Here is a 13,040-nt window from a genome sequence, read left to right as displayed (position 1 = left end):
GGATAAAATGACATGTGCCCATTCTGTTCAGAAAATCAAATACTTTCTAGATAGAATAATAGAACCAAGAACCTTGTTTTTACATAAAATTCTTGTGTTTTGAGAAGCCAAAAGAATATCATGGAAATTGAAAAAATCCAAAACAAATTTTGAAATTTGTGAACTTGTTGAACATATAATCCTCTGATACAATGAATCGAAAATACAGAATCCTTAGGATATAGCCAAATTTTGGAAGAAAAGGAAAGCAATAACAAAGTCAATTCCCATTAAGCGTAAATTTCAGTATCTAATAACCTATCAATATGTGGGACTATCTACAGATCAAAGAAACCAGATTGTAAAGAGCTTAATTCCAGACCAGTGTGGACCACCCAAATGGGAGACAACTGAAATGAGTCAAATAAGTGATATCAAGAGACTGGTATTTCAGTTCCCTTCAAGTTTCCTCATTTTGACAATGCATCATTTTGTATGGCTTCTCTAGGTAATAGCCCGTCCACTAACATGGCTTACCCCCTTCGTTCTCCATCTCAGGCTTAACCTTGTAGTTACTCTAGGAGAACTTTTTGATGGATACCAAGGCTCCACAAATTTACCCAGTGCTGATTCAAAAGATCAACAAAAAAGAGAGAGTGGAACTTGTTTGTTTGCACCATAAATTGATGATTACTAACAAAGGATAAAAGTATAGCTTACACTTACCATAAGTGATAATAATAGGAGGAAAATAGAGAATGAGGGCTCACATCATTCCAGCTATTCGAGTGCTAATGTGAGTTTTGTCCTCTTCACGAAGCTTGGCCAAACCGAAGTCAGATATCTTAGGGTTAAGATTCTCATCAAGCAGTATATTAGTGGCTTTGATGTCTCTATGAACAATTTTTATTCTTGATTCCTCGTGGAGAAAAGCCAAACCTCTTGCTACCCCAACACAAATCGTGTGCCTGGCTGCCCAATCCAGTTTCAATTGACATTCTCCGTGACCTATAAAAATCATACAATTGACAAAAAAGTGTCATGGTATGCCTTTTAGTTGGACAATGTAATCTTGATGTGAAAAAAAATTAATTCAAGCAAAAGAACAGTGAGCTTACCAAACAGGGCACGGGCAAGGCTATTATTTTTCATGTATTCATATACTACCAACAATTGATTCCCTTCAATGCAACACCCATAAAGCTTCACAAGATTTGGATGTTGCAAAGCAGAAATCATGCCTATTTCATTGATAAATTCACGGTTACCTTGACTTGATTTGGAAGAAAGCTGCTTCACTGCAATTATAGTACCATTTGATAACAGACCCTGCATTTAAGTAGTTATGAGATATCTGATATGTAAGATTTAATCTGAATAAGTAATATTGATAAGTAGTCGGGGCGTAAAATACCTTGTAAACAGGACCAAAACCACCTTCTCCAATCTTGTTTGAAATGTCAAAGTTGTTAGTGGCAGCTTGAATCTGTCTTAATGTAAATGAGCCTGTTTGCAGATCATCTCTGAGATCTGTTCACCGAGAAGAGTTAGACAAGGAAGCATTTCTTAGTAAGAAGATAAATAACACATTACTAGTAAGATGCATTCAATAATTTATTCATTACAATGTGAATAAAAAACAAGCTCTCCAAGGCATGTGACAAGATAAGTAGCTGGAAAGCATGATCTAATTTAGCATTACTTAATTTTAGACTAAAAAAGAATCTCGGCAACCAAGGGGGAAACAGATACACATGGATATTTTCCTTGGGGACCCAACTTCTATGGCATATTTATATTTTTCCATTAGGCATGTAATATAAGATAAATGTCAAACAATATAATTTACGTAAATAATATGATCAAAAGCTTTTCAGAAACGGTTGGTGCATCCCCCCTTTCAAAGAACGCGATAAACCTGGCTTTTCTAGATCAATGATATGAATATACGATCTTTAGAGGGTGTCATAATAATCTTGATTTTCCATCAAAATCGATATATTAAAAATAGGAAAGAATGTCTTGATATTTTTGTAGTGATTAGATTCCATAATCGGGAAATCACAATTTTTGTATAGTGAAAAAAAATGAGCTACATCATGGGTTCTAGAATTGATCATTTCATCCGTATGTTTCACGGGAAAAATGAAAGATAAGTTGAGAAACGACACCTATTTTCAAATATGTAGTCTAAATTATATTGCCAATTTTAGCAATCCCTTCTGCATGTATGTATGCATATAGTAATAAACATGATTGAAAAAATACTTCACATACTAATATAATGTAATATACTAGATGCGGCGAAACACAAGTTTTGACCATCATCATGTATCAAGGGAAGCAGGGTTATTCAAGAGCATGCTCAGAAAATTGACTGCTGATGATGCCACTGGTAGCTAATTGTTAGAGAACAGAACTTAGCAGAATTTGCATGAATTTTTCTTTTAATGGTTGTGGATATAAAGCACTTGATTAAGCTTCACCATTGTCCCTTCTGGCGTTGGTTCTCAGGCAGCCTTTTCTCCAGAGTATGCTCAAAACCAAGAAAACAAGGCATAATACTGAAGATACAATACCAGCTATAACACCATTAGGTATCTTCTTGTCTTTCGGTATTGGAAAGTCTGCAAGAAGAAAAAGAATATCAGGTGACAATATTGAGGTGATTGATGAAAGAAAAATTGATCATACAAGATTCATCCAATTACAGTGCAGTACACAAAAAATGTCCGTCTGACACAATTTACTGATCAAATTGAAGCAAATCCATCTGGAAAGCAGCCTCGAATCTGTCCAGACTTGATTGGACTTCAATTGGCAGAGCCAAATTTAACCTTTTTTTTTTCTTTGAAAGGTTTTGAAAGGTTATATTTAACCTTATCTGAGAAAAAATTTAAGGTGACAATTTTTTTCGTCCCCCCACCCCCCGGCGCGCGCGTAGGGTGCGTCCCCCTTGTAATGTGATTTGATGTCAAAAAGCATTAAAAGTCTGCCCACAATTCAGGTGATAAGGGAGGCGCATTATCCTACAGGGGGGCGAAAAAATCATGTCCCAAAAATTATTCTTGTGTTAAAGATGTAAAAGCTAAGATAAGGAAAACAAGAAAAGATGAAGAAAGGAGGAGAGATGAGAAGAGGAGAAGATGGGAGGAGAAAGTCTTCGTGTTATAGGAGAAACCCTACGCACAGATGGCTTTGGCGTTTTGGAGTGGAAAGCAGTTTACTTCAGAGGGGAGTAGTTCAAGCTAAGTATGGAGCAGCTTTGGGGGGGCTGGCAACAAACGAACCTTTACAAGATAGCAGGGAAATGGTTTGGAGAGATATTATGAAAGGTTTAGCTGGATTCTTTGAGGGTACTGGGTTTAGAAGCTTGGGTCAGACCTGTGGTGCAGAAACAGCCACCTGAAAATCAGGTTCCCTTGCAGTCTCCTTGGATCTGGATAGGATAGCTAAATTCTTTTGTTATGGAAGGATAGCAGGCTACCTTGGTTATTCTATTTCGCAAAGCTTTCTCGGATAGATAATTCTAGAGAGTGCACAACTGCTTGGTGATTTGGAAGAGATCTACATCAGGAGGTCTCGAGAAGATAGGCAGGTGTGGATTTGGAACCATGGCGGGGAGTTCTCTGTTCTTTCTTTCTATCACCATCTCTTATTGTCATGTGGTCTATGGTTCTTCTTGAATTTAGAGGGATTTTAGAATCCTCTATGCGTAGATTATGGACTGAGATCAGAAAAGTGTGCAAGACCAAAACTGGACCCAGATGGAATTCTCCTCCCACTAGCATAATTAATCTTAACTTCAATGGATCTAGCCTTGGCAACCCATGGCTAGCAGGACAGCGAGGACTCTTCCGTAGGCCGGACGACATCACAAATAAAGCTTAGTACAGTCCGTTAGGAATTACATATGCAATGGATGCGGAGGTGCAAACACTTTTGACAGGGGTTAGCTTGGTAGAGATAGGGGACCAAGATCGGCTCATTGTGAAGGAGACTCCCTAAACGTGATCTAGTAATTGACCTCAAGGAAAGCGTATCCTTGGAGGTTTGCTAACACTATAGAGGAAGTCTTCGACCAGGTAGGCAGGTAAAAGGCCACCTTGGAGCATAGATATCGTTTATACCTAACTTGGACCACGTAAAAGCCCATCTCAAAGAGAACGTATCCTCGCAGATTGGCTCGCCTTGGAATAAATAGTCAGGGGCTGGAGCTCTTGGATAATAACCCCTTGTAAAGAGACCAATAAATTGCTATCATTCAAAAAAAGATAAACCCTGCCCAGGAATTCTATTTATGGAATGAATAGGAGGAAAACCCAAAGCCCAAGAGAATGAGTCCCACTCACATAAACAAGTCATTTAAGTTATAATTTAAGTGACACGTGTAAGTAAAAGAATACCCCCTTCCCCCTTTTTAAACACAAAAGTAATAAAACCATTGAAATAACAAAGGTGTGGGCCCTACTCAAAAACAAATACTACGCAACACGTCTTTACTACTCTCCCTCAAGTTGGAGCATAGATATCGTTAATACCTAACTTGGACTTGATCTTCTCGAGTTGAACTCCATTAAGAGTATCCATGAATATAACAGCAAGTTGACTAGAGGATCTTACAAAGGGAGTAGAGATGATCTTCGAAGCAACCTTCTATCTGATAAAATGAAAATATATTTCAATATGTTTTGTGACTTTTGTGTTTTCATGAAAAGCGTGGTTGTAGGAAATGTGTGTAGTGGCTTGATTATCGCAAAATAACTGCATATGTTCTTTGACGAAAAATCCAAATTCACTCACTAAATACTTAAGCCATATTGTCACATGTGGTAAGGGTCATTTCCCTGCATTCGGCTTCAACACTGGATCTATCTAAACTTTGCTTCATACTCCCCAAGTAACAAGGTTTCTTGGAACAAAGGTACAACATCGGTTGCATGCCCTAACGCCCTAGCGGATATGATCCTCAGAACCACCTTTCTCAAACAGTCACAAGTTGACACGATCAGTGAGATAGACTTTAGGATACGAGTAACAATTTCCATATGAAGGAGTTGAGGAGCTTGGATGAATAAAATAACACCACCAACTACAAAGGAAATGTCAGGCCTTGTAATGGTGAAGTATAGGAGATTTTCGACTAGCCATCTATACATATTTGGGTTATCAAAAAGTTCACCTTGATCATCTAGTCTCTTGTTGTAGAAAAACAGAGAAATATCTTCTCAACAAGGATCAAACATAAATAATAAGGATGATATGACCAGCTTTAGTATATCAAACAAACAAAGAATATTCAACTTCACCTAGACATAACACATACGAAGTAACAACATGATGAAACTTGTCAAACCATGCTCCAGGTGAATGCTTTAACCTGTATATAGCTTTGAGAAGTCTACAAACTTTATCGGACTCCTCTGAGCAACAAAACCAGGTGGTTGCTTAATTTAAACTTCTTCAGCAAGTCCTTTGTAAAGGAAGGCATAGAAATAACAAATCAAACGGAGTTCAACTAATAGGCAAAAAAGTCGGAGTAATCTATGCCATAGGATTGAGTGATGGCAAGAAGTCGAACGTTGAGACGATCGACGATGCCATTTGGATTATATTATATTTAGTAGTATACAGCCATCAACAACAAATAGTCTTCTTACCAGGAAGAAGAATTGTTAACTCACAAGTCTAATTCATGCAAAGAACAGATATCTCCTCCTACATACCCATACACCAACCAGGATGAGACATGGCATTCGGATGCGACAAAGGAACGGAAGAAGAAATAGACAAGGAGAATTGAAAATAATTTGAAGAAAGACCATCATAAGACAAAAATTCGAAACAGAATGATCAATACAATCACTCTTACCTTTACGAAGAGCTATTGGATCACCGTCAAGCTCAGATTATGAGCTCAAACATAGTTATGAATTCTGTTCCGTTCCGGTCGAAGCAAACGAAATGTTTCGTTCCGGTCCGGAAAACAGAACAACCCCCCTATTTTGTTTTTTCCCAAGATTTCGTCCTGTTCCGGTCTGTTCCGCCGAAACAGGGAGAAATGTCCAGTCTGGTCAAGTTAGTCTTTACTAATTGATTTGACAAAAACAAAAACAACATTAATATTAATAATAATAAGGTTCTGACACAAAACATGCAACATACCAGGATCCACAGAAATGGCTGATATGAGAGGACCATAGGTCCCTTCCATAGGGATGTTTGTTGTCCCTTTTCCACCCCAATAAAAACGGATCTCCAAACTGTTACTACTCACATTTACAGTAAAAGTCTTGATGACTGCCTTATTAGAACCACCGGCTTCATCTTTAATATTGAAATCTTTCAGTACTAGTTTTCTCTGCAGTACACAAATATAAACAATTCTGAATTTGGAACAATAAAAGAAAAACTTTTATTTAATGTGATTAGCCACCTGAATATAAACATCAAATATACGCTTCCCGAGGCTGCTAAATGTTTTGTCGTCTGTGAAAATTATCTCTGCAAAGTGGAGTTTCACAGTGTAGTTCCCATTTTGCAGACAAAGTCCATAATAAGTAAGGGAGAGTGGAGAAAGGCGTGCCGTGGTGTACAATTCTGAGTTAGGCATATAGAGCCTAGAGTTAGTTGTTGCTGTGTAGATGTCAACATCCCTGTTATTGTCCAAGAAGGTCCCAGTGCTGCTAAATGCCCAATTTTTCATAGTACTTAAAACAAAATTGGAGTCACCACCTAGGTTGTCATCTTTTTCATATGTGGTGTCCTTGTTTATCTTTACCTCCTCTCCACCACAATTTATATGCAATGAATGATAATCTGCCACAATGAGAAAACTCCATATTAATATTCAAATGAGAAAAACTCTGTATGAAGTACGAACAGTTGATGCAGATGAAACTCCTTTGCCGATATTCCAGCCAAAAAGACGTATTAAGGGACCTACTTATCTGAAGGATTTCTTTTTCTAATTTTATCCTTATCTTTAGCTGATATCATTTAGTAGTTTATGATTTTATGATTTCTTAAGCTTTACTTTTTATTGGTGGTTGCAGTAGTTGCTCGTGGGATTAGTCATTTAATAAAGATTATTTGCTTTTGTAAATATAAAAGGAATGGACAATTGAGAAAGGGGGACTTTTTTGGACCTTTTTGACAATTTCACATTCTCTCATCCTTGAGTTACAGTTTCTGAAAAAAAAAATCGTGGATCAATGTGACGCCTTATGTTTTACAAATGGCAAGATTACTGTTTTTTTAATTGTAAGTGGCAAGATTACTGTTGATTTCCATATTACGGTATATTTCCCCGACTTCTATCATCTTCCTAGATTTTGATGTTTCACTTAATCCGATCTCGATCTGTCCATTTGGCCCTTCAACTAAATCGACTGAGTTGATCCAATTATGGATTTGTGGTTGGTCCAATTATGGATGATGCTAATTGCATACTTTGAAAGAAATATTAAAGAGAAACCCAGAGAGACTTGTGAACCAAAGAGAAAAGTTTAAAGTGATGCATACTTACATTGTGGACAAGTAGTATTTGAGCAATGAAAAACTCCATTTCTACATCAACAATGTTGCAAAGAACAGGTGAGAATTATAGCATCTTACTTCAATAAGTGTTCTATGACTCCAAATAAACAAAGGAAGCTGTGAGACAACACGAATAATTATCTCTAACAACTTATACTGAAATTCCAAATTAAGGGATTTAGAAGCTTACAAAGTGTTCCCCGTCGCAAAACTTTCAAATAAGTTGCTGTAGATACACAGTGAAAATTTTCAGTAGGACGAGAGAGAGAGAGAGAGAGAGAGACGCAAAGTAAAGGAAAAACTAAAGCAAACAAAACTAGTCTTACACGTTCTCTTGTGGACAATCAGATAGCCCAGAGCTTCCCCAAGTAAAATTATTGTAGGAAAGATCACTGCATGCCTTATGAACCATCATTTCTTGGAAGTAAAAAATAAAATACAGAAGAAGTAAGGAATGTCATGTTAATAGGTTATAAGAAAGAATAGAAAACTCAGGTTTAGTAGGGTTTGAAAAGGATTCTAAACAGTTCATAGGGAAAAAATAGAAGATTCGGTCCTAGATGAGGATAAGGGTTGAAAACTAGAGATCTAATGGAAAAGGTACAAGGAAAAGAAAGATCGAATTCAGGACTGACTCACATATAAAACAAAACTAACTATAAAACATATACAAATACTGTCACGCCCCGACCCCACTGTAAATATTGTCCGGTTTTGGGTCTCTCACCCTCCCCGCTTTTGTTTTCCAGCAGCACTAACCGCACCCGACCCACTCCGTGGGGCCCGCCCCTTGGAGATGCTGAAAACGTGTCCACACAGGAAGAGGGAGAATACACATATATAGCCCAGAAACTTTTCCTCCCTTTCCGATGTGGGATCTCACAAATACCTTCGAAAAAACTGGATAGATGAATGGGATAGTTGTGTTCGCATCACACTAACAAAACCCAAAGCATTACACCAAGGAGTTCCAACGGCATCACACCGGATAAGATCAAGGATAGGTAGACTGGCTAGAATTACACTAGCAAACCCAAGGCATCACACTAAGAGGTAAAGACCTCACACCTTGGGATGTAGACATCACATCCACGATTTGCAAACTTGTAGAAACAATTTTCTCATTCTTTCATTTCATGACGTTGATGGCCCTAGGCCTTACAGTATATAGGGTTTCACCACAACGACTTGCTATAGACTCTTAAACAAAACTCCTAGAACAATCTACTAACAATCCTATTTAAAACAATTTACTAAGTCAATCTTTCTAATAACAACATTCATAAACAAAGAAATAATTGATCACTTTCTAATTAACATAAACAACTAAAACCCTCAAAATTACATTAAAATTGAAAACTCTATATAACAAAAATACCCATATGAAATTAATTGACATGTATACCCCAAAGAGTAAAAGAAAACCCTAATGCACTCCTAATGTGCACCTTTTTCCTTTCTTTCTTTCTTTGTTTTCGTGAAGATTGGCCCCCATCATGGAGCCCTTTAGTATCTCACCTTCAACAGGACTAACAAGATCTATGCCACTTAGAGGCACTGAAATGAATCATGAGGGATATTACAGGTATAATAGACCATGGATTGCTTTATAAAGTGCATCAGGAGAAGACTGTCATAGTATGGCTATTCAAATATTGATTGGGCAAGATATCCAGACACATGGAGATAATTCACAATGTTTTGCATCTGAGTGAATGGTTACATAATCTCCTAGAGCGGCAAGAAATAGATGATGGCGGATAGATTCAATGAAGAGACCAAATATAGAGCTATGGCCTCCACTACAACAGAACTTAATTTGAGATCATATACTTCTCCCTTAACAAAAGCTATCTCCCTTAACAACCAGAGTGCCATCAGGCTACCTCATACGATAATTCTCCACATTGAGATTGACTGTGAGATTGTCTGTGAAAAGGTTGAGAATCGTGCTTGTTTTTTTTTTTTGGAAGGTAAGCTAGGATAGAACCCAAAACCTTTAGGTTGAGGTACAAAGTCTCAACCATTGATTGTCCATGGACCTGACAAAATTGACCCGTGCCAGCGGGTTGACCCAGCCCACCTGCAAATTTGCGGGTATGGGTTGGCATTTGAGTGACCCGTCAAAATTGACCCGCGGTCACCCAACCTGCCAAAACATGGGTTGGGTCGGGTGAACCCGTGGATACCTGCATTTCGTTTTTTCTTTTTCTTTTTTCTTTTTTGGTTCGAGTATATATTGGCCGCATTTCATAACTAGCAACAAAGGGCAACTTTCAGATAAAAGAGGGGATTTGTCTCTTTTGGAGGGTACCCCAGGCATTTTGTGTTACTTAATTGAGAAGAAATCCATGCGAACCGTGAGATCAAAGAAAAAGAGAAATGGATGGTCTAGATTAAGAGGAAATGCAACCTAGTATAAAAGGGACAAGGGTTCGTTTGCAATGGGGGTAGTCCAGGCATTTTTTCTAAGTCTCTTCTGTTTTTGTTGCTATAATTTCCTTATTCACCCAAAAAAATACTCTTTGGCAAAAAATTGTGGGTTACCTACGGGTTGACCCAACCCACTTACAGAGGGTGCGGGTCACCTAAGTGCTGACCCGTAGGGATGCGGGTCATTTTTGACCCAACAAGTTTAACCAGCACCCGCATGACCCGTGGGTAACCCAACCCAACCCGCCCCGTTTGCCAGGTCTAATTGTCCATACGGATAGATAAAGGTGGACCCATTTGGGCATTGCAGGCCTATTCAATAAAGTACTAAATCACACATAAAGTTTACATTAGTGTGAATTGGTGAATGTGATACATGGAAGGTAACATTTCCGGTTGGAGGTGTGCGCCACTATGATTCGTACATTTGAGAAACAATATGAGGGTGTACAATAAGGACAATGATTGAGGATATTTGGGATTGAAGGTTTTCCAAAATCGAATGGCCATGCGTCTTTTCAAAATAAATATTTAACACTCCAAGGTGTCTTTTCAAAATTTAAATGTGTCAATGTGGACAAAGTGGGAGAATACTGGCGTTAATTGTGTGTGGCCCACATTGCGACCTCACACTGAGTTGGATGCCCAACTCTTCTTCAAATCTTCCACTTAGGCTATGTTTGGGAGAGTAGTAGAATAAGAAGTCAAAAGGGAGGAAACAAATATTTGATGTGTATAGAAGAATAGTGGAATAATTGTAGTGTTTGGTTGCATCGCAGTCCTCTCGGAAGTAGTGGAAAAAGTAGGGGTGTCATTACCAAAAAAAGAGTGTGAAGAGAGAGATAGGGAAGAGAGAGAAAGACAGAAAAGATAAGACCTTTTCCACTATTCTTCTACCAAAAATTTAGCATTTTGGTAGAATTTGGTTGGAAGAGAGGGGTGCAGCTGAGGTCGGGTTCAACCTGAGAAAAGTCGAGTCGGGTCGGGTCAGGTTGTGTTTGGTTCGGGTTTGGGTTCGGGTTGAGTTTTCCCAACCCGGGTTGAGTTCGGGTCGGGTTTGGGTTGAGGGTTTGGGCAACACCACCCGAGTGAAACCCGACATTTTTTATGATTTTTTTTTTTTTAAGCTTAAAAACTCGGGTTGGGTCGAGTTGGGTCGGGTCGGGAAAAAAAGGGTTCCTCGGGTCGGGTCGGGTTGAACCTTGTCGGGTTGGAACTCGGGTTGGAAAAAAAGGTTCCTTTGGTCAGGTCGGGTTGGCCTCAACCCGACCCGAGTTGCACCCCTATTGGAAGATGAGTAGAGGGGACATTGGTGCCACATGGGCGCCACATCTGTAAAAAAAGTAATAATGATGTCTGGAACATGTTGGGGAGTTAAATGAAACTTTAATGCGATATTGGCAACCAAACAAAGAATCGACATTCATTGAAATTTGAAATTTCAATGAATGCTGAGCATTTGTGCAACCACGTATACCCTTAGCATTTTATTTTAAAAGGGAATTTTAGGTGATAAATCCCATATTATCTTCAAGATAAATAAATAATATCTAATTAGTGGTGTGGTGTGATTAGGAATCCCAGTTCTAATTAAATTAGACTTATATATTCTCGATGGGAGGAGAAAAACATATTAAGAGATAAAGAATTCCATCTTAAGGGGTCCTAGTCTGAGAAGGAAAAAGGTGCATGTGATTCCATCAGTCAAGCCATAAGGCCTTCATCAGATCAGAAGCATCCCTTTACGGTAGGGGTGCAACTCGAGTCGGGTTGAGGCCAACCCTAACCCAAGCCGAGACAGCATTCCTTCAACCCTAAGCCAATCCAACCCAACCCAACCTGAGCCTCGGGTTGAGGATGGTCAACCCTAACCCAATCCGCCTCCAAATCGGGTTGGGTCGAGTCGGGTTGGGTTCGGGGTGAGTCGGTTGGGTTCATCTAGTGCCAAACAGAAAAATACAACAAAAAACATAATCTTAAGATACTCATGATAAAATTATAGGACGGAGGTCGGGTTCGGGTCGGGTCGAGTTGCCAAGGCCTCAACCCTAACCCAACCCGAACTTAAATCGGGTTTGATTTTCCCAACCCAACCCGAGCCAAAATCGGGTTGAACCCGTCGGGTTCGGGTTGAGCCCGACCCAAATTGCACCTGTACTTTACGTATCGAGGAGCATTCAAGGATATCGTCGCAATTGCCGAATCAGATCATCGGAATCATAAAGTGAGGATCTAATCACCATGGCAGGAGATAAGCATCCGCTAATCACTCTGTAATTTTAGGTTAACATTATGAACAACGGATGCCTCTGATCTTGCTTGGCATCTCCCATGAAAATTTTCGTTGCCTCTACTATTTTCCGTCTCTACAGCCAGGGCTATTGTGTCTCCTATATCTTTTGTTGTTATAAGAAAGAAAAAAAAAGGCTTCTAGTGATGCTTGCCTCCATTGACTGCAAAAGCCAAGCCACCACAGTGAGATTATCGTTTTCCCAATCATCGTGGGATGGATCCTCTTCTTTAGGTATTTTAATCCAAACTTCTTCAGCTACCAATAAACATCTTATTAAACCCATTTCAAATAGTTTATCCCATTATGTCGAATCATTGCATTCATCAATCCTGGATGGTCATTATGCTTGTCTCCCATGAACGTGATTTCCAATTGTTTAACCTCAAAAGATTAGAATGCACCTCCCGCTTGTCGTCCATTTGCTGTAACCGGGAGGAGAAAATTCAAGATCTAGATTTTAGTGTTCGGATCTACATATAAATAAGAACCTCGCCTGATATCATGTTATATTCTAACCCATGATAGACTATGAAACAACAAAACAAAAGAGGGCAGAGGAGTAATATAGAATTAGAGATGAGAAGAGAGAAGTGTAAAAAGAAGAGATGAAAAGTGTTTGTATGATTGAGCTATTCATAAACATGCGACTTTTATCTTTATTATTTGCGCAGGAGGGAAAACCCCAACTCACGAAATTGAGGCCCACGCACTTAAGTTGGAAACATCACTTAAGCGACTTAAGTGAGCAAGAAAAAAAGGAAATTACACCCGTAATCTTATCACTTAAATATAATAG

At 38.8% G+C, this 13,040-nt stretch overlaps 1 pseudogene across 1 annotated transcript in view; it reads right to left on the bottom strand.

Moving 5' to 3' along the window:
• Positions 1-246: 246 nt before the first annotated feature.
• LOC143860338 (putative LRR receptor-like serine/threonine-protein kinase At1g07650) overlaps positions 247-13,040 on the bottom strand; it is a 46,764-nt pseudogene continuing 33,970 nt past the window's right edge. The window contains exons 38-47 of the transcript XR_013239679.1: positions 7,845-7,910; positions 7,709-7,744; positions 7,508-7,548; positions 6,416-6,798; positions 6,145-6,340; positions 2,466-2,606; positions 1,394-1,509; positions 1,098-1,308; positions 706-987; positions 247-605 (exon numbers count right to left, since the gene is read on the bottom strand). The product of XR_013239679.1 is annotated as a putative LRR receptor-like serine/threonine-protein kinase At1g07650 (transcript). The remainder of the gene's footprint in view (positions 606-705; positions 988-1,097; positions 1,309-1,393; positions 1,510-2,465; positions 2,607-6,144; positions 6,341-6,415; positions 6,799-7,507; positions 7,549-7,708; positions 7,745-7,844; positions 7,911-13,040) is intronic.

Source organism: Tasmannia lanceolata, unplaced genomic scaffold (genome assembly GCF_043159265.1).
Source record: "Tasmannia lanceolata isolate RefF3 unplaced genomic scaffold, GAP_Taslan_0.1 ptg000037l, whole genome shotgun sequence".
Taxonomy (NCBI): Eukaryota; Viridiplantae; Streptophyta; class Magnoliopsida; order Canellales; family Winteraceae; genus Tasmannia; species Tasmannia lanceolata.
The sequence above is the reverse complement of the archived record's forward strand: the minus strand, read 5'-3'. Positions and strand labels throughout refer to the sequence as shown.